General features: G+C 31.8%; 1 protein-coding gene across 1 annotated transcript in view; it reads left to right on the top strand.

Moving 5' to 3' along the window:
* The first annotated feature begins 15,364 nt into the window (after positions 1–15,364).
* LOC136968182 (armadillo segment polarity protein-like) overlaps positions 15,365–23,400 on the top strand; it is a 31,773-nt gene continuing 23,737 nt past the window's right edge. The window contains exon 1 of the mRNA XM_067262152.1: positions 15,365–15,417. The gene's annotated coding sequence lies outside the window, so the exon portion shown is untranslated. The remainder of the gene's footprint in view (positions 15,418–23,400) is intronic.

The following is a 23,400-nucleotide window of genomic DNA, read 5'->3' as shown; positions in this document are numbered from 1 at the left end:
CGACAGTATATGCAATATATTTATAGATATACTATTTAAATACCTTTGCTAACATTATTACTCATTAATAAAATGTTTAACCTATATTTACTTTTATTTATCATGTAATTTTTTCTGAAAAATCCTTTTTAAAAGTAGAGATTTGTTGTAAATTCGAAACAATGCAATTATTATTATTAATGTAATAAAAGGATATAAAACTAAATACAAGCAATCAATATTAAATTATATAAATATATAATTATATAACCTTCATATATATAAGGCTATATATATATTTATAGAATTAAATGTAACAAGAATAATGCATGGAATTATTCAAAAACCCATATTTGATTATACAAGACCTTCATAATTCAAATCATACCTTTATATTATATATAGACTTCCAAAAAAAGAATTGTATCATTTTAAATTATTATATGAGAAAGTTATAATGTACTATACATTAAAACAATGGTAAACTGTCCAAGTATGATATTTTCCCATAACAATTTCCAACTGCAGAATATAAAACCATTCTCTGCCATTTTGGTTTACGGAGCTTTCTAGAGGTGGTAGACAAAAAGACAATTGAATGCAAATGGTAGATGAAACTCGAACAGTTACTATATCGATCAGTACAAGTCGCATACTTATCATATAATAATTAACATAATTACAGTAATTTAAAACGATAGCATTCATTCCGAAAGACTTTGAATAGAAATATGACCTTCGTATATTTTAGAGACCATATTTTTATTACATTTAATTCAAAGAATAGAGTTTTTTAAATCATATACTGTATACTTATTTACTAAAGTAAACTGTATATAAATATATATCATAGAAAATTGTCCAGGGGGGTGCAAAGCTTTCAAACAAATAATTACACAATTTGAGAGAGGGTCAAATATAATATTAAAGTGTAAACTTATAAACATTTATAATAAGAAATTTCCATGTATTTATTCAGCTTGACGTTTAATAAGTACGGATTAAACGTGCGGAACTGATAATACCGAATAAGAAAAGAGAAATACTTAATATATAAATTTTAAATAATAAAGATTTAGCTTTATATTTTTACAATAAAATGATCATGACACTTACCTAAACTGAAATAAGTCAAAAATGATGTTTTTATGAAAGAGAAATTGCCTCTTCCGAATTGAAATTTACTTAACTTAATTATCAACTCGTTTGTTGAGTTAGAACATGCAAGAATATTCTGTAAGAATCTATAATTACGATACTCTGTATGGGAGTGAGAAAAAAATGATCATGAAAGAAACCAGTTCTTGTCTTTCTGTCAACAGGTTACGCTCTACTTCTGTTTACTCACTTCATTATATATAGCTGTAACTAAATAAATTCATGAAATAGACTTATTATGATTGGGTAATTAATTCTATTCTATTACTTGTAAATAAAAAATATACTCTTAATTAAATACAATTTCCCATTTGATTTACTTTATATCTGACAAAAATTTAACTTTATTACTTTCCCGACTGTTATATATAACAGAGGGAAAGTGTGGCAATCAAAAATGACCACCTCCCAAGATTTTTACATTTTTGGACACAGGGGGACCTTTCAAATTGCAAAAAAAAATAAGTTGAGGGTTTTTACTATATGTATGTATGGATGAATGTTAGCGTATATGTATGTGGAGGGCACGATTTTGTTCGCCCAATTTGAAGCTTAATAACTTCTGTGCCTTTCGTTGAAAATTTCTAAAAGTTTGCATAGAGGTTTGTGTATTAGAGAGATTAATGATGTTAAATTTTGGTGGTTAAAGTTCGAGGAAGTGGAGAGATAGAAGGGATTGTGTATCATATCTCGAGTGGAGTCAGACTTGATTAAGATTTTGATCGTTATTAGCATTTACAATATTTTATAAAACTCTTTCCTACTCTCAAAATTAAGCTTTATGACATTTTACAACAATTAATAATATAAAAGATTTTAAAATAAAATCTTATAACAGACGGCGCTACAAACAATTTTAACTTTCTTCCGAGAAAGTTACGCAACTCGTTGCTGGATTTTTTATTCTTGTAGCTTTCCTCTTAGATTTTTTGTTCTCTTCTTTCGTTTTATACGCACCTTTGTAATTTTTAAATGAAAAAGATATTATATTATGTTTTTCTATAAGCGAGGGGTGACCTAAATGAAGGTCGAAAACGTTTGTAGTTAGCTTTTCCAAATTCCTTCAAGTTCATATAAATTTGTGTTTGATTTAAAGGCTCGGCTTCTATTAGCTAATCTTTACCTTTTTCATAATCATTTTCATCTTCCTCTTTAATTTAAAAGTCTACAATTTCGTACATCATCGATTTCTGTGGAAAAATTCACAAGCTCAAAATAACAATGCAAAAGAAAATGAAGGACGGAACCTTCGGCGTGCTTTGAATAAATATTACTGAAAGATGACACTGCACTGACGAGGAAATACAAAACACAGGAATTTTTGGCTTTCGTAGAACATTTGTTGGCTAATGTAATCGTTTCACTGAAAAATATTTGAACCTTTTACTTCTAGAAGTCTTCTACAGATGCCAACTTTTGCAAGTTTACTGTAAAACTATTTAACTGACTGGAAATAATAAAAACACAAGAACCAGAATTTACAGAAATAAATGGACCATAATAAACTGACAATACAATAGTTTAGGTTTATTTTTTTTTTGTTATTAAGAATGAAAGTTGATGTTTTTGTTTAGTGTCATAAAGTTTTTAATTTTTTTTTTTACATACGTTAAGCTATAAATTTACTAAATTAACATTTGTTACTTTTTTTTATTAGAAATTACACCACTTTCGCATCAAATTGATGCGAAAGTGGTGTAGACAATGAAAATTCCACTTCATTTTTGACAATAGTCTCAGTAGTTGCATGCAATCTTAGATTTATGAAATTTAAAATTTTATAAACTAATATTTTAATTTAAAATATATTATTTTTAAGGTTATTAAAATAAATAAATCTCGAAAAAGGGGTATAACTTACGCTGTCAAACAGTAGCGATAATCAATATATTTTCTCTTGGAAATGTTTCGCATTAGCGCAACAATTCTCACTTGACATAAAATCCTCACCCGAAATTACGTACTCGACACTGTTTTGTTTGACAATATTATTGTTGAAATATTCTGTATTGAGGTATTCTAAAATTTCTCGATAGCCTGTGCATTTCTAGAGTAATTATCCGACGATATTCTATGAATAATTCTTAATGGCTCACGTTCTTTACAGGATTTTGATCAACATATGACGAAGTTGCATGGGTCAATGAACAAATATCGTTCAGTAGTTACTTTTACATATGCAGGATGGGCTAGAAGTCACGAATTTTCTGTTGTTTGTGGCCGTCTTAGAGATTAGGAAAAGGGCAACAGAGACGGAAAGGGGGAGAACGTGCCCCAATATACGGGTCCTGACAGTGATAAAGTTGTTATCTTACACTTCATCTGAAAAGTTGGATTGGATTGATGGAAGAAAGAAACGAAACACATGAACGATCTGCCTTACAGGAAGACTTTCTATAGGAAATCGGTCCTCCATTCCTCTCCTCAATTAACTATATAAGAACTTCCGATGGAAACCGGAAGTAATGTTATTTCAATTCAAAAAACGTTCCCCTTAAAGGTGTTAGATAGATGATCGGCACGACTCTATTGTTAAAGGAAAAGAATGGTGTACAAGGGCAAGCCACTGTATTTTGAATAATGTAACGCTTGAAAATATTATTTTAATAAATTAATTTACAAGGAAGGTAATTCTTTCCTGTAGATTAATGTAAGTGTAATTTCAATCAAAGAAATTCAATTTTATGTTAGTTGTGAGAGATCTTAGGATGATAAGCACTCTTTTTTTAAAGGGGTAAAAATATGATGGTGAAATATATATTATAGAAATAATTTGTCAATGATTGTACAACAAATGAAGTTTATTCTTTATTGTTAGTCGATGTTATAATAATTTCCTTATCTTTAATGTAAACTGATATCTGTGTAAGCCAATATAAACCCACGTGACGACGTCCAAATGACCGAATTGTAAAGGGTTTGATCAATCCAGTGGATAAGTAGACAAAACCATTAAAAATTGGTAGTTGGTCGCGTGCCTGACCAACATAGGTGAGCTTTCCGGATTTTTTCGTGTGTCTGACACCTAAACAAGAGCCAGTTTCCAATAAAAAGTCTTCCCAGGACCACTGACAGATAGCCTAATTCCGCTGCTTCATTCCATTAATCAAATCCAATCCCCTTTTTATGGCTTAATTCCTTTTATGTTTTTAGACACAACAAAGTGTTAAATGACTTAATTCCTTGAAAATTAGTATTTTAAGTGAGACGACGTAAAACTAACGCCATAAATTGAAATTAAGTTTCTAAAATAACAGTTTTAAATACGTAATGCAGCACAGAGATGACCAGTAAAATATAAAACACTTAACTATGGTATAACCTACAGTTCTAACAGAATATTCATTAGTATTACAATAGATATAAGATAATATCAACAATAATAAAGTATGAATATTAATTAATATCATAAAAACGGGGTCTACTGTTTACGGGGACGATAACAATCAAATTTCAAACATAGTTAAAGTGGAGATTATAAGAGTACAGCATTGTGTGATAATTTAGAGATAGATAACTTATTACTGTATTAATGAATCTATTGTTTTGCATTCTAATCACAATATGATCAATCAATCTTGTTCTTTGATATTCAATTTTGATCAAATATCGTTCATTATCTAATCTTTTCTATTGTAGGAAATAAGAAAATGGAACATAGATTTTAACGTGTATCAATTGAATTGTTATGATCTATATTGTGTCTTTGGATACTATTTAAGAAATTTTTGTTTATTATTTTTACATAAATTAATAAAATTAATATGTGAAATAACTTATTTTAATCAAATATTATTATGTCTAAATAATGTAATAACTTTTAATAGCAAAATCTTTTAATAAAATTCCTATCAGTGGGTGTGTGAATAACACCACTGAATGTAGTTGGTTGAGGGTTCGAACCTTTCGGGAAGGTTTTCTATGGGAAACTGGTCCATATTTAGGTGTTACAACGTGAAGAAAACCCGGAAAGCTCCAGGTGACCTGCAATTTGATAAGGTGCAAATCCATGATCAACCAGTTACCAGTGTTCAATGGTTCAGTGTTCTTGGTGGGCTCAATAACTTTTTAATTTCGAAAGAAAGTCGTTTAGAAGATAATATTTATAAGTCGAAGGTTCGTAATAAGATCTTAAATATTGTTTTTACCACCGAGTTTATAAGAACTAAAGTAAAAATTTCAAACGTTATATTTGGTAAGCAATGAGGTGATGAATAATTGAATGGCATTAAGTACTAAAAACTACTTTTTAGTAGCAAATTCAATAGCAAAATTTAGTAAAGAACGTTGAACTATGGTTTAGTTATTAAATAGAAAATTAGAATAAATAATCTTAAATCTTAAAGTAGCTGGCACAATTATTATAATATCAATAAGACTATTCTTAGTTTATAAATAAAATTAACGGTTTTAAAATGAATGTTAATCTATAAATGTTTACAATACACTCCACCAAAGTTAATGACCTGCAAATAAAAACTTGAATTTTTGAATAAAAGACTTGCCAATTATTCATCTGATTGTCATGATTAAAATGTCACAGGTCTTTGTTATTTCTTTTTTTGTACACAAAGTCAAGATTTTCAAATAATAATAATAATAATAAAAATTGTAATTTAGGGTTGAAATTTCAGATAATAAATAATAATACTTAATCGGGACCTCCGCCCCTAAATTTTCCATATCTGAGTTTTGAATTTTCATCTATCTAATTCTGTTCTCGAGATTAACGAAGGACGGACAGACGGACAGTCGACAATGGGAATTTTTTACTCGATTCCAGGGAGGGAAAAATGCCCCATTTGCCCTCCTCTGCGGACGTCCATGCTTCCATATATACGTATTTGGATCTATATGTACGTGTTTTGACTTTTAAAGAGCATTTGTTTACTTCGTTTAATTGCAGGCCTATACATTTCCATTGTCGTCCGTCCGTCGTTTGCCCTTCATTAATCTCGAGAACGGAGTTAGATAGATCTTGTATGGAAAACTTAGGGACTGGAAACCCCGATTAAATATATACGAACCCGCGTGATTTTTAAAATTAAAACATGATTAAAACTTGCAGCCCGATATTGTGACGATGTCACAATAAGTAATTGCTCGTAATATTTCTCTCCATGATAGTAAAAACTGTTGATCCTGAGTTTGATGTAAGCCTATATTTTTACATATTACTGGGAATTACGCAGCTTGGCTAAGAACGGTGGATGGGGTCATGTTTCGAAAGAGCCATTTTGAAGTGTAGACGATGGCTTCTGACTTTTGGGATAAGATTCCACATTATATATCGGAATAAATATGATTGAATGCATCGTGTGTAAAAAATAGTTTAATGAAGTTTGTGAACCAAGCAGGGATTACTGGAAAAAGTACGTGTAAAGACATTATGTTCTGTTGAGGTGTTTCCTGAAGTTTACGATAAATGTAATGCCAGAAGATTTAATAAGGCGCTGTAAAGACGCTGTATGTTTAAAATAATGTCATGAAGTTAATGAACTTGGCATTAATTAACGTACAACGTTTAACACTATAAAAATATCCTTCATTGTTGACTACTTCATATTTCATACAACTGGCATCTTTTATGTATGTCCAGAAAAGATGCCACTTAAGAAAGATAAAAAAAATTTAAGTTAGTTACTACATTATCAATAAAGATCTGATGTTTTCCAATGTAGCAAAATTAAACAAATGTCTTAAAATTTCTGTATACATATTCTTCAGCTTGGCACCTTCCCAAACTTACCTTAACTTTTTAATTAAAATTTTGAGATTTTATAAATTTTTTTCTCAATATCTTTCCCGCAAAGCCAGACAACTCTATTAATTTAAAATAATTGTTTATTTTGAATTAAACACGCTATATTTCACAATTAAAAAATTATATAGAAGAAAACTAAAACGTCTTCCTGTCCAATCATCAGTAACGAACAGTCTTAACTTTGCAAAGATAATTTGAATTTAAAAAAATGTATATTTTAAATAAATTTGGCTTATCATCAGCGAACTTTTAACCATTTTATACATAATTGTGCAGGGACTGAAGTCCCTGCACAATTATGTAAAACTATTAAAAAGGTGTCTCTTCCTGAGTCTAAAAAAATATCTGAATGAAATATAACGTTTAGGATCATGTATTATAAAAAAAATAATTCTGAAAATAAAATTTCTTACTATTAAAAAATTGAAAAAATATTATGAAAATGTTTTAAAAACTCTGAAATGATTGATGTAATGCAGGTGACATTGATGTATGGGCCTACACTTAATACATGTTTAACAGAAATTTTTTACTACTTAAAAATTATTGTTTAGGTTATCTAATTTTAGTTTGTCCATTGCCGAAAGCTAAAAGTAACACGAATTTTAAGAATTTACATTTGACACGTTTATTTTAAACCACTAAAAAAATATATGTGTAACCATTTATCACCCATTGCTTTGAAATCTGATGTTTCGGTTATTTTAAGTGCCCCAATTTTTGAACCGTTGTTAATTCGAAATTATTCTTATTTTCTTTCAGAAAAGTTTCTAAAAATTGTTTTAGAATTTATATTCATTTTATTTCAGTCATAGGTTCTTGTACGTGAAAAAGTTCTTTCACATTGGATTACGTAATTCTTTAATATTAAATATTCTTCGTTATTTAAAAACATATAATATGTAAAATGTTATGTGATAAGTTATGTTTCACTTCTAATTCTGAAAAATTTTTAACAGACCAATGATCAGTTCAGTTTTAGATCACGAAAGACAGTAGGATTGGCTCGATTAATGAGATAAGGCAATGCAACACGTGGAGGTTGCATCCCAGGAGGATTTTCTTTGGAAAACTGCTCCTACATAGAGGTTAGACTTATGAAGAAAACCCGGAAAACTCAGCCCGTTAGTCATGTACTGTACAAACCTGCGAGTAGTGTTCAATAGTTTTTATCCACTTGATCACTAGTGCGCAGTGAATAATCGGGATTTATATAAGTTTACAGAATGTAAAGCTCATAACTCCCAATATTTAATAAGATTTAGAATTATACTTAGGAGTAGAATCTCCTTTTTTTTCCGGAAACAATTTTCTCTTAAACAATACAAACATTTCATAATATGAGTTCTTCCAAGCCATCGTACGGATAATGGCTACTGACTGAAAATAGAGGAATATACTTTAACAAGATGTCGTGTTTTGTAATGAAAGGATCTTTGATTTATATCATTAAGCTTGACATCCTTCTATTAAATAAAACATATAATACCTAATTTATATAAATAAATCCGATTAGCTACAGTATTATTTATTTATAAATTCGGATATATAGATGATAAAGTAGGATATACATAGCGATATTTTCCGCGAGTTTTTTTGTACAATCCGATGTTCATCTGGCAAAATCATGCACCATCTCTGCCGGGATACGAGCCCGGCACCTTCGAATTAGAAGTCCGACACGCTATCCACTGCGCTACAGGGACTATAAATGTTTATTTCTGGTTCAAAAATTAAAATTATATTTGAAATTCCTGTATAATTGTCCGGGATAGCGGGAGTTAAATCATGATAACCACTGCCATTTTAACTTTTCAACCAGAACTTAACGGTGAAAGTTCCTGTATTGAAGTGAATAGCGTGTTGGACTTTCAATTCAAAGGGTCTGGCTTCAAATCCCGGAAGGAAAACTGTTTATTTCTCGCCTATTTTGCGTAATAAATATCGGATTACTCAACAGAGTCGAGGGGTAGAATTATCTCATATACTTCCTGCTTTAGGAGCTTCCCAATTTTATAAATAAACAAGTTCCTGATGTGATAAGCTAATTTGTTACAGCCGTATTTATTGAGCTAATTAATTCTATCTTAATTTTACCTTGAGGGCTAGAAGCGTTATTTAATAATAAAATTTATTTGTTTAAACCCATGTTTTTTTTTTTGTTAAAACAGATTTAAAGAAGAATATAATGATCTGTATCGTAATTAACGGTATAAACTCGATACATTAAAGTCTGTTTAGCAATGCAGTGTTCTTAATTTAAATATTTCATTTTACTCAAAAACTTTGTTCTTAATCCAATTCTATATTTCGACAGTTTATTAATTAATACAGTTATTTCTAATTAGAGGCATTGGACAAAGTTTGGCATGCAGCCTACTGTACGTGTACTGTACACCTCGAGCCATTTAGGGAAAAAAACTCTTAATAAACTATTGTGGGGTGCCTGAGCTCGGTTAGTGCCATCTAGGGACATTAAAAGAAACTAATGTGGAAGTTAAAGGAGAGTCACAAATTTTAATTTCAACATTACAATCATTTTATACTTTTAACATATTTTAGGGAATTGTAAAAATAACAGTAAAAATTTGTCAAATTGGTGGAAATTATATGAAGCTTATCATACTACATTAAAAATATATACTCTACCGAGCATATTATAAAAAATACGTATCATTGAAAATATTTGTTTTGATATTGCATACCTTAAAACGAAAGAATAAATACAGTCAAATCTCGGATTACGAACAAAATTTTGAATGTCATATTTGTTCCGGTTTCCGTACGATAACTCGATTTCCGAACAAGGTACTCGGCAGAGCCGACCAATCAACGACGGGACTACCGATTCAGAAGTTAGTGACGCTGTAGTCATTAGACGTCACGACACGAATCATCGTTGACGTTACAGTATTGTTTAACTTGCATTTTAATATAAGGGAAAGATACTATTTCCATTTTCCGGTACGCGCCACAGTTGAATTTAATTCAATTAATTAATAATAAACCACGTTAATTGACATTCGCGTAATATAAATGACATTCGAGAATTCGTGTGTAAATATGCTTAAGTTAAATTAAATGACAAAAATTTATTAATATAATATTATATATTACAGTGGGTGGCCAAATTATTATATTCAAACAAAAATTCGTCACTATCTGTGAAAGTGGTGGCTGTAATTAATTTATTATTGGAAGAAAGTTATTGTTTTTTAATTTACTGATTAGCCACTATATCTGGCAATGGCAATCTATTCATTAGTGTGGTAACACATAAATGTTTTTTTTTTTTTTTCAAAATGGTGGCGGCTAGTGTCAGTGCATGTCAAAAATTTTACTGTGCTGGCTTGTGAGAAGTCTTCGAAAAAAATCTTGGCTTCAGTGTTATCGACTTATTATTCGGTAGGTATTGGATTTTTTACATTTAGGATTATTCTAATACTTGACCAATACATTGTGGTCATGTTTTAGTTAGTTAGTTTATTTTATTTTTTGAGTTGTCGACCGACCTAACCTAAAAATGTTTATTAACAGATATGGGGAAGTGTGCTGGCTTCACACCAAGGAAAAAAGCACGGATTTTGACAATGTTATGGCGTTGTCAATATAATCAGCGTCAAATTGCTGATTTGTGTGATGTATCACAGTCCAGTGTGCGTAATATCAAGCAAAAACTAGACGTCGAAATACGGATCGAGGCGGATCGAGTCAGTAAATGCAGTTGAAAACGCATTACAACACCTCGAACTGAGCGAGAAATACGTCACATTACACTTGAAAACCGCCGAAAGCTTCGGCTCATTATAAAAAAAAATTCTTAATTGAAAACAGAGTACAAATATCGGTAGCGGACTCTCAGGCGAAGATTTGTAGAGATGTGATTGAAATGTTGTCGACCACTAAAAATCCAAAACTCACTCTGCCATGAAGGCCAAACGTCTGGCCTGGGCCAAGTAGCATCGACTCTGGACACAGGAAGACTGGAGCAAGGCTTTTATAACCCTAATACAAGAATACACATGTTTAGAATATTTTTCTTTATAAATTTATACAAAAACAATTTCTTGCAGGTTTGTTTCTCGGACGAGTCGTCAATACAGATTCTTCAAGACAAAACCGACTTTGTTCTACATGAAAAATTCAATGAAGACTACATTGTGGAATTAGTAAAGCATTCTGCTTCAGTGATGATATGATCTGTCATCAGCAGCAAAGGGACTGGAAGGCTGTATATTGTCCAAAGAACTGTGCGTCAGGATCAGTATAAGAAAGTTCTGGAGGAAAAACTGATCCCACAGATAGCAGAATGGTTCCCTAATAGGAATTTTATATTCATGCATGACTCTGCACCCTGTTATAAAGCCAAATCTATCACAAAATACCTAAAAACAATCAGATTAACACCCTGGACTTGCCGGAAAACTCGCCTGAGTTAGAAAATGTGTAGGCAGTCCTGAAAACTGAAATTTCAAGGGATAAAATTATAACAAACAAAAGAGAACTTGATTGAGAATATCATTAGAGTACGGCACAACACTCCAAAACTCCATGAAGTAAGTATCTCCATAAGTAACTCCATAAGTATCATATAAGTAACTCCATATCATGTATTGAAAGCATGCCACGCCGCGTTCAAGCCGTCATAGAAGCTAAGGGCAGAGTAACCAAATACTGAATAATATGTATTTCTCTTTTAGTACACTATTCAACCTATCTACACATGTTTAATTTTTATTCCTAAATACACTTACTAGTATTAAAACGATATATAATAACTTTAGAAACCATATAACTATTGTATTTCATAACTTAAACTGACAAAATACAAAGAAATAGTTTTGAGTATAATAATTTAGCCTCCCACTGTATAATATTAATATTTAATTATAATGTTTTTGCAACAGAGTGTATCATGAGCTTTCACAGAGGGGGGAAATGAGCTCTTGCCCCCTTTCACCACAGGTTCACTTAAGTGTCACGGACCCACAACAATTGAATTATTATCATAAATTTTTAATACTTTTTCATTAACAATGAGTATTTATCGTCATTCAACACCATTTCATAAATGCTGTAAATATATTTCAACTCTGATTCTGATGTTACGGAGCTTTCACAGAGGGGGGAAATGAGCTCTTGCCCCTCTTGCCCCTCTCTGGAATCGGGTAAAAAATTCCAAGAGCTATAATCGTAAAAGTAATTGAAATGTATAAGCCCCAGCACCGGATCCAATAGTTGCGAGGCCCGATTGAATTTTTTTGCGGGGCCCCTCAAACTTTAAATAACAACATTAATTAACAGTTAATTTACATACTGAAATATGTTGTTTTATTTTTCATAACAATATACCTAGATATTTATTTTTGTAACGTGTACTATTTTTAAATATATAAATTTTGATGTGATGCGGGGCCCGATTGGCACCAATCGCTCTAATCGCCTCAAATCCGGCTCTGATAAGCCCACACCTTTGAATTTTCCTGTTTTAAAATTTTATTCGGCCAGTTGGTTGGTTTCGGCCCTCGGAATCTAAATATTAAATATTTAAATATACAATATAAGTAAATAACGACTAACCCGTTACAAAGCTATACATCCACAAAAGCCGAATTATCGGGCTAGAGTCAGCTATAATAAATAAATAATTAATATGACAATTTGGCATTAGAGCTTAGCGTTAGGCGCCATCTCTTACTAAACTTAATAATTAAAATTAAATTAAATAAATAATTTTAATAATTTGGAACTGGAGGAAAAGAAATCGGCCCGAAGCGTAAGAGTTTAGTAAGAGATGGCGCCTAACGCTAAGCTCTAATGCCAAATTGTCATATTAATTATTTATTTATTATAGCCGACTCTAGCCCGATAATTCGGCTTTTGTGGATGTATAATTAAATATAAATTTATTGATTAAGCTCTGTCCCTAGGAAATTTTCTGCAAATGCCCATGGAGTACATATAACTGTGATTTAGACAACAGAAGTTGTATCGGTTTATTTTAAATTACGTTCAAACCCTGTGTCTGTCTGAACCATTTTGAAGTGCCTGGGTGAGGAACGTTTGGTATCGCGGCGGCCATTATGTGTACTGCCATTAACAGCTACTCACCGTCGCCTCCGTTTGGAGTGGTGTAACTCCGAACGGGATTGGACCGCAACAGAATGAAACCAGAACGAATTCAGATTCAGTTTGGGCACTGATGACGACTGTGTTCGTCTTTGGAGATCCTGTCGTGAACGCCTCAACTCTGCTTATGATTACAGAAACACACCTCCCCATAGCTGGTATGATGATGATCTGAAGTGTCATCACATACGACAGCCAGTCACCTCTATCCAAGGGACCATGCCAGCCCACTGATATGTTAATTACATCTTGCAGCCATATGTGTTGCCTCTAATGGAAGAGCTTCCAAGAGCTATTTTCCAACAGCACAATCAGGGGCGAATCTACATAAGGACTAATAGGGCTTAACCCTGGGCCCCTAAGTGTCACGGACCCACAACAATTGAATTATTATCATAAATTTTTAATACTTTTTCATTAACAATGAGTATTTATCGTCATTCAACACCATTTCATAAATGCTGTAAATATATTTCAACTCTGATTCTGATGTTATTAAAAATGAATTTTAAACACCAATTTAAAGATTCATAATTTAACAAAAAAATGGAGCCCCATTGGACTCCAATAAGCCCTAGGCCCCTAAAAACCTAGATCCGCCCCTGAGGACAATGCTCAATCACACCCAGCAAGGTTATCACAGGACTGCCTTCACCACAGGACCGTTTGTAGACTGTGGACTAAGATGCTGTAGGACACCATATTGTACCTGTATGGTACAATGTGGTGTCGTACAGGTACAACAGGTACCATATTGTACCATACAGGTACCTTCACTCTCCGCCTTATCACATCGTGTATTCACGCTAGAGATGGCCCAACAAGGTAGTAGAACTTCCTTTCATTTATAGGCCCACCAGTGGCCAGACGATTCCGATTCCCGAACACTGATAGTGTGAGGTCCCAGAGGGAAGTCAGCGTAGAGGTCCGAATGTGGACTGTCAATCGAGCAATAAATAGAAAAACAAAGTCTCGTTTCACAACTCAAAGGGGCGAAATTATAGATCTGGATTAAACAATGAAAGTTTTTTTTTTTTGTAAAATATTAAAACAATAGAAAAGACTAAAGTCGAAGAAAACGCGGCTGGAGAGGAGTCGTATTTAGTCGCGACGTTGACCTCTCCCGCGCCCTCCATTGGGTTTCGAATTGTCACCAGGTGACGATGAGAGACCAATGGAGAGGCGACTTTGGATGAAAAACATAAAACCGCGCGTTTCAAGGACATTCGGAGTTCTTGGTTCTTGGTTCGTAGTGTGCTTCCACGGGATTTTGCGCTCCTGGGATTCCATAACGAAAGCTGTTTCGACATCCGGAGATTTGGTCTTCGCTCTCCCGTCCTATGAAGAATCGTCAAGGTACACCTAGTCGTCGGAAGTCATCTTTTCAAGTTGTGCCGTGTGTCCCGGGGACGTCACCACATCTCCTTCGCCAGAAAAAGAGAAACAATCGTTGGAACAATTGAACTTTTTGCACGGACTCACTCTAGAACATTTATCTAGTGGCTATATAAGGGATGCTTAATTTTTCTTCATCTTGATTGTGTTTTTTAGATCATCCTCCCAGTCACACAATTGGACATTTTGGATCATGACTATTGCGGCAATTGGCTTCAGCCGATTTTTTGCAAACAGATAGTAAAGTTTCCTCGATTACTATTCCGTGCTTGCTAGTTGTGCCCCGGTGATCACCCTCGTTGTTAACACGATCGAATCACCGTACAGTATATATTTTGTTAATTCTGATGACATTGAACGACTGATGTTAAATATTCTTAAGCAGTTATTACAATATGAGAATTTTACTAGGTATTTGTTTGAAAAACGAAACTGAACGGCGTGGATTACTAATATTTTGCGAAGAAATGGTTTAAAACTGATGCGAATCTAAAATAAAAAATTGTCGTAGAAATCAATGTAAATTGGCATCAATCGGAAACTCAATTGACATGTAGCGCGAGACCAGCTTACAACCGATAATCGGCAAAATGGAGAATTTTGACCTGAAATATCTCAGCCTATTCAAATATCAAATTTCTTAATTACGCCTTCGTCACGACATCGGCTTTACCGAGTTGCACATATTTACAATGAATCGTGTTTGATAATCGTGCGTTTGTGTTAAGCTTCAATGGCAGACAAAACACTTTCCGTCATATCAGAGTTCTGCTCAATTATCTTAAAAAATTTTAATTAACAAAATAAATTTATTCAATTTCTTTTATTTCTATTATTTATTATTAACTGTAAATGTATAAAATTAAATAAAATACATGAAATTATAAATAAATAAACATTACTTTACGACATCTTTCTGGCAACATTGCTTCTTCAGGTTTTAAATGCGTCCTGAAACATCAAACTCGTCAAAAATTTGCTAATTGTCAAAGGTGAATGATTGATTTTATTATAATTAAATTTTCCGTAAAATCAATATATAAGCTTACCATTAGCTAAAAGTCGATTAAAAATAATGTCAATTACGTATATGTGACGTAATTTATCCTTTTGTTTTCGGGTAGACGAAATTGACATTTTTCTCGTTCGAACTTCTCTTACAATAATGATAATGCTCGAGGGATGTGTCATACAAAATTGTTGTTACAAAGCACGCGATTGTTAAAGCAGAACAAATTATGAAACAATTTGTAACGGAAAGTAAGCATGAATTGCATATTTATAGTCAAAACAAAAATATAAAAAAAATGCGATGAAAGAAAAATTGCTTTCTGTCATTTATTATTTGAGATAAAGAATGCAAGAATTGCTAACAAGTCACTTAAATTTATAAAACTGAAGCGAATAAATAATATAAATTATTTATTTATTATATAATACACACACACGTACACATACAATATAGGCCTATATATATGTAAAGGAACAAAATTACTTGGCACCTGTGGAATTAGAAACTTTCAACTGTACATATCAATGTTTAATCAAAAATTAATGTTTTCGGCTTTCTTTATCGGGTGTTTTCGGGTTGCATAACTTCTAGAGAATAGTATTTGATAAAGAAATATATTCTACTATACAATAATACTCTTCTTGTCTAGCTTGGTGTATACTTGTTGGCTTCTTTATTCCTAGACTTACTATACCGTCACTGGACACAAGATTGGCTTCGGAAAGTCAATTTATTTTCCCAAAGAAGTGTGCATTTCGGACCTCGAGTCCCTCGTCTGCTTATTTCCAATGATTTATGAAATTGACACATCCGATAATATATTGTTCCCCATACAGAAACCATGTAGTCGGGATGTGTATTAAAGAAAAACGAAATTATTTAGCTTTTATTTAAATATTTTTTTAAAGGACTGAAGGCTTTTTTTTTGTTTCTTCTATAACTGTCGATTAGAATTAGATTATTGTTTATTGATGTCGGTTTTTAAAAATTTAAAGATAAGAATCTTATACCAACATGAAATAGTTTGTTTAGGATGATTGTAAGTTACTAATTGTAAATAATTCGTGTTAATAGATAAAATGTTTCAAGTTTGCCAGTTATTTTGGTATTTTATAAATATTTGGAATATTTTTTTACTTAATTATTTCACTTTGAATGAGATAAGTGTACATAATGTAAATTATATTTAAAAAAAAAATGGAAAGTTAGTATCAATTATAATATAAACATTCAAAAATAAGTCATTTTGATGGTTTTTGAATATTTAATTTAGTTTAATATTATGTATTTATAACTACATTAGATATTGATAAAGAATTAGAATAAAATTAGAATTTTACGTGACATTTTTATGAAGCAAAGCATATAAAGACCAATATAATGAATCTTTAATTTTCAAATCTAACCTAAATGATTAAAAATATTAATTATATGAAGCCTTGGGGTGTATGGTGCTAACACTCAGAATCACATTTCTGAGGTAACTGAGTTTGAATGTTTGAAAAAATCCTAAAATTGTATGAATATGTGTGCACTAATATTTTTGCTTTCTGAGAGCTTTTGTTAGAGTTTTTTTTTTTAAGTTACAGTATATTTTGTTTTACTGAATAATATCAAATATGGCCTGTGTCTGATATACATCTATTTGAACCAGTGCAGTGTTTGAGTTTGAGACCCCTGTTATGAGAAAAATAAATAGGGGCTGTCCATTAATTGTATGAACTGTTTAATGGAGAAAGGGGTTGCCAAAAGTACATCATTATAAACAATGGGGAGAAGAGGATTGAGGTATTATTCTCATGGACTATTTTTAGTGATATTAGTGGTATACAAAGTTTCACTTATAAACCTACTTATCATGTGAATAACTCCTCAGAAAATATTTTACAGAACTTTTTAATTAATTTTTCAGTTTTTGGGTCCATTAACTATTGTACAGTACTTATAATTAGAGGAGGAGGTTTTCCAAAAGTAGGGTACATCATTATATACAACAAAAGAATGGGTCAAAAATGGTTTAAAACCTGTACACACAGTTCCAATTCATGGACAGCCTTATAGGAAATATTTAAAATTAGAAAAAAATTATTTTGATACTTGTTAATATAAAAAATTTGACATCAAAAGTAGACAGAATCACAATCACATTCATTAAATGGATTTAATATTTATCTTTGATATCAGTTTGTTGTAATTTTCTTAAAGTTAGCATAAAATCTGATAATTTTGATTATTATTTACCAAATTACTCAGGTTTATTGCTGTTATTTGTGTATTTGTTATAAAATATTTAATATGAAAAGTTATTAATAGACTTTATTTCTTTGACATCACATCAAATGACAAGATATAAATCATATGCAATTCACATATGTATCATATTTGTATCCATCATCAGAGTGCAATTTAATAAAAAATAATTGTAATATGACCTAAAGTATGAACAAGAGCAAATACTGTTTATGTATTAATCATAATGGATCCATTCATGGTAAACTTTTTATATTTAAATTCTATATTACTCTCAAATGATAACTATATACACTGATAGTACATTATAATGAGCAACTAGTTCTAAACTAAACTACTTAGTTGCTCATTATAATGAACAACTAACTAGTATACTGTAATATATGCTTGCTTTCATTTGCAACAGTATGACACTGTTAAATTATTTTGTTTTTAATTAAATACTAAGTTTGGTTGATACTAAATGCATATCCTATTTAGCCAAGCTTAGTATATGATTATAAATGAAATAATTTAATTGACATTATGAGAATTGATGGTTATGTGGCATAAGCAATTAATTACAAAAGATTGTCAGGAATCTGACACCAGTCAGTTGTGTGTCCAACAATGATCTGTTGTGTATATGGGATTTATGGACTTAAAGGAGAGAAAGAGGAAAACAATGGAGAAGAAACAGATGGGAAAGAGGGAAGAAGTAACAGATGAGAAAAAGGAGACAAGTGTGGAAGGCAAAAAGAGGATTAGAAGAAGGTTATGAATGCTAGAATATTAAGATTCCTACATGTATGCATAATCATTAAGTTTACATGGGTAAGGGGATAGTAGTAGTAATATTTGACAATATAGAGTGAAACAGAATGTACAATAGTTTTTGCACACTACAATAATTTGGTTTTGCTGTTAGATAATTTTTTATGTATCTGTAATTGAAGAGACAGAGAGAATGCTAGACTACAAATTTCAAAGGAAATTAAAATATTAGCTGTTTGATTGACAAAGATATGAACAGAGAAACTAAGGATGAAAGCTCATGATGAAGCTCTTAACAAAAATGAAAAAAGACCACTCATTCTGGATATCTGTCTCTTAGCTTTGTTTGGCTTTTAGTCACTTAAATATTCTGGGCATTGATAGATGTGATTGTGTAACAAACTTTTGAAAAAGTAAGCAAAGAATTATCATTATTATCATCAATTTATTATGCCATTCGCCAATTGGCATAATAAATTTTTATCCATTGGTTAAAGCCTGTGGGAAAAGGTTTACTAAAGAGGTTAGAAATTAAAGTTTTTAATAGCAATGAAGGTTTTTGTTTTGTATCCTTTTGTCCCTTGTAATTGTTTTAAGAAAATAAAGTTTGATAATATATTAAAATTTAAAAGTTTTCCGACAGAAAATTGTCTTTACTGCAACAGACATTTTACAAATTCTTTTTTAGTTTTAAAAATTTATTTAGATTATCTATATTTTTACTTTTATACCCATACCTTTAAGTCTAAAATTATTTTGGAAAGTAAATTAGGGAATATTAGTTAAAGATAATTATTATATAGGATTTCCAAGTTTTATTATTTACATTTTATTAAGTTTAGTATTTTTAATGTTTGTTCAAGTAAATCTCATAAAGAGTACAGAAAATTTTATAATATTACTTAAGCATTACTATCAATATAGAGAGAAACTCAAATATATTTTACGGTTAAGAATATCAAATACTTTCTCTATCTGTTGCAATAGGTTTGGTACAGTAAAGACACGCTTTTGTGGAAAGGACCGAGAAGTTTTTAATTTAAATTAGAAAACATAAAAGAATTGGCAAATGCTGTTTTATGGACACTGTTGTCTTGTATCTGGAGTATAAGACCTTTTAACTTCTATCAGCAACTGTTACCTTCTTAGGATAGTTCTTTCCATAAATTAGTAAAAGTTTGTAGAGCATGTATTCATTTTAAACATTGCTGCTTTGTTATCACAAAGGTGTTGCACATATAGAAATTCTTTTCCCAGTTGGTGGAAATTAAATACCAATTTACACAATTACATTTCAAAAAAGATTAGGTGCCCATACCTGGATATGTGCATAAACATTTCTAAAGTATCTAACAAACACAAGAAATATGCTAAAAGTATGGCATATATTGTAGCTATAGAAATGTGATTTGTAAAATTAAAGAATATTAAAATAACAAAGAAAACAACACAATCAAAAAGCAAACTTTAGAAAAGAATGTAAAAATTTTGAGTAGTAATATTCAAGTTTTAGATCTTAGACAACTATGAAGTTGTTGAATCTATCTGATATTTGGGATAGATGATGAACATAATGTTATCAATCATAAAGATTCTGTCTTTATTCTTTATTGAAGTGATTGATTTCTAAAAACTTAAATGATTTTAGCCAAGCTTTGTATTTAATTATGATGTATATCTATCTATATATTTTTCATACTTTATTAATAAATTTATTCTGTTTTGTTTAATCTTTTAATTAAATTTAAGCACAAATATTGTATTTACCTTATATAACCATTGCAATAGATATTGTTTTTTCCATTTTCTAAGTAACCATGTTGGAATCTTTAATTCCGGCATTCCTGAAAATAAATATTATTATTTGAAAGTGTTAGAAAATACAATACTCAGTTTATTATAATTTTATAATCATAAGCAAGATTTTGAAGGTTAATTATTATGTTGAATTGTATTGTTTTTTTTTTTTTGCTAGTAACAGATGAATGTTTTAGCTTACTTTAATTGTTTTGTGATATTATCATTGTATTATTGTAAATAATTTTTTGAAGTATTAAACTTTTTATAAATAATTTTTAAAATAATTTCCTCCATTAAAGTTTTTCTTTTAGCATCCAGTTGGATCATGTCTACTTTATATCTACAATACTAATATTTTTATATTTTTCCTATGCTATTTTTTATATTAAAAATAGCATAGGAAATGAATTTTATGTTTTCTATGTAATTTTTAAAAAATTAGAGTTGTTTATAATGAGTTATTTTTGAGTCTGTATTTTATAAATGTAGTCTCTGAAAAAAGTATATTGCTGAAAGCTTGAATGAAGACTTGTTGCAATCGCAAACTATTTCCTGAAAAGATGTGAAGAGGTCAAAGCAATCATGTAGGAGGATGAAGAGAGAACATACAAAAAGAAATCTTAATCAAAATCTAAATCAAAAAGAAAACTTTCTGACTTGGGATCTTGGAGAGAGATTTTTTCCATACCATGTTGGTATAGAAGAAATCACTCTCCGTATTTTGTAAGTTGTATTGCAATATCATTTATGTTGGAGTCATAAGTTTTATGTTATAAATAAATGTTATGTTAAATTGCTTCGTCAAGCTATTTATAAAAAATTGATGAAAGGGGGACCTTCCAACAAATGTGACGCAAACATGATTTGAACACACACAAGTCGATGGACATTGGCAATGTACTTGCATTGCAATCCATTAGTATCAGTAAAAATTGCATATGGATTTTACATATTTGGGCAGCTAGATCCTCAATTAGATGTATAGAGTGAGAAAACAACTTTGTCTAACAAATATATGAGAGTTAGTCAAAATCAACAACCACATGCTTCACAGCCCTGGATGCTCAGAATCTGGAAGTTTTCTTTGGATTGCCATGTTATGGGGCTAGCCCCATAACATGGCAATCCAAAGAAGAGGGGGAGAGCAAACCCCGAAATATGGTTTAGGCAAATGGAGTTGCAATTTTCATTAGCAGGACAATAGAAGTGACAAAATTATACCATGTGGTTTTGGCACTTCACCCCAAAGAGCTGGCAGTGGTAGCAGATATTATTCTAAACCCTCTGGGAGATAAGCCATATGAAGCGCTTAAATTCTGGCTGTGTCATCAATATGCAGACTACTCAAAGATTAAAGGATTTAATTTCAGGAATGCAACTTTGGAATAAAATACTGTCCAGTCATCAGCATATATAGGTGATGATCTGCTGAAGTCACTGTTTCTGCAATGGTTGCTGTCAAGCGTACAACAAATTCTGGCTATCTCCAAAGACAGCCTCAACAAGCTAGCTGAGATGGCAGACAGAATTCTAGCTACAGTGGACGATTCTGTCTCAGTGCAAGTGGTATTCCAAGAGGACCATAGGATACAAGCATTATTACTGGATATCTCTTCCCGCCTAGAATGCTTGGAATGTTAGGATAGATCTCAATCCAGAAATTGGGGCATGAGCAGCTTGTAACTTTTATCATGAAAACTAGAAAAGCTGTCATGCAATGCTGCAGAAATCTGCTGTCTGTACCTTTACAATCAATTGATGTGCACATGTTTCTTGGTGGATGCAGGTGCAGATGTGTCTGTTGTTCTTGTGCAACATAACCAAACTAACCAATTACCTAAAAAACTACAGCTCTTTGCAGCAAATGGGACCACCATAAGCACTTACTGCCAAAAATTGTTTAAACCAGACTTAGGCTTCCAAAGAGTTTTTTATTGGCCTTTTATTCTTGTGGCAGTTTCTCAACTCATTATTGGAGTGAATTTTTTGCATCAGTTTGGACTACTAGGTGGACATCTGCCAAAGTCATTTGGTAGATCCCCGATGCAGCTGCAATCCAAAGGCAAGATCACAGTTGGCACCCCAACCAATATTAGATTTGTGAGTAGGGATTCACCATATCATCACCTCCTGGCTGAATTCCCTGAGCTGACTTGATTACATTGAGACAAAAGGACCCCAGTTTTTTCAAAACTTTGATGGTTTCTTCTGGAAGGAAGGCAGGAATTTGAATATCTTGTCACACAGGGCATCTGCCACCCCTCAAAGAGTAGTTGGGCTAGTACTTTATATCTGGTGCCTAAAAGCAATGGAGACTGGTGCCCTTGTGGGAACTTCTGCAGGCTGAATGCAACCACCATACCAGATTGATATCCTGTGCCTCATGTTCAAGACTGCATCCAAATCCTGGAAGGAAAATGGATTTACTCCACTGTAGACTTGGCAAAGGCATATCACCAGATCCCAGCGAGAGCAGATGATGTACCAAAGACTGCAGTGACAACTCCATTCAAGTTGTTTGAATATCTTTTTACACCTTTTTGGTCTCTCTAATGCAGTTGCTACCTTCCAACATTGTATGAATCAGGTCCTTCAAGGACTAGAGTTTTGTGTCCCATATTTTGACAACATGCTCAGCTGATGAAGCAGAACATCTACAGCATTTTTGTATGATATTTCAACAGTATGGTAATTTTTTAAGTTGAGAAAGCCTGGTTTCCAAATTATATAAATTTTTTCAAAAAATCTGTTTTTCAAAACCGGGTTCAAACCCTACATGGGTTTCTCGAAACCTAAGACCGTTAAAGAGCTCCATCATTTTTTAGCAATGGTTAGCTTATACAGGAGGTTTATTCTCCACTTAACTTCTTAACACACCAGAATGAATACAAAATCAACTTTACTTAAACCAAATAACCGGAGCAAAAATGTTCTACTATTGAGAACGTTTTTGACACCCCTTCTGGGCTCTTCTTCAGGCTTTTACGTAAATCTGTTGCATTTCCCCATGCTGCTATGGGTGAATCAAATTGATGCAGGTGAAGACAAAGGTCTTTGAGAGGAAGCTGCCGCTCTGGCTCATCCATTACTCAAAGCACTGCTGGCGATCCTCGTAGATGCATCCAACATAACATTAGGAGCTGCACTGCAACAAGTGTCC

This window comes from Centruroides vittatus, unplaced genomic scaffold (assembly GCF_030686945.1).
Source record: "Centruroides vittatus isolate TY-2023 unplaced genomic scaffold, ASM3068694v2 contig_1412, whole genome shotgun sequence".
Taxonomy (NCBI): domain Eukaryota; kingdom Metazoa; phylum Arthropoda; class Arachnida; order Scorpiones; family Buthidae; genus Centruroides; species Centruroides vittatus.
Note: the sequence above shows the minus strand (reverse complement) of the source record. Positions and strands in the feature narration are given on the sequence as shown.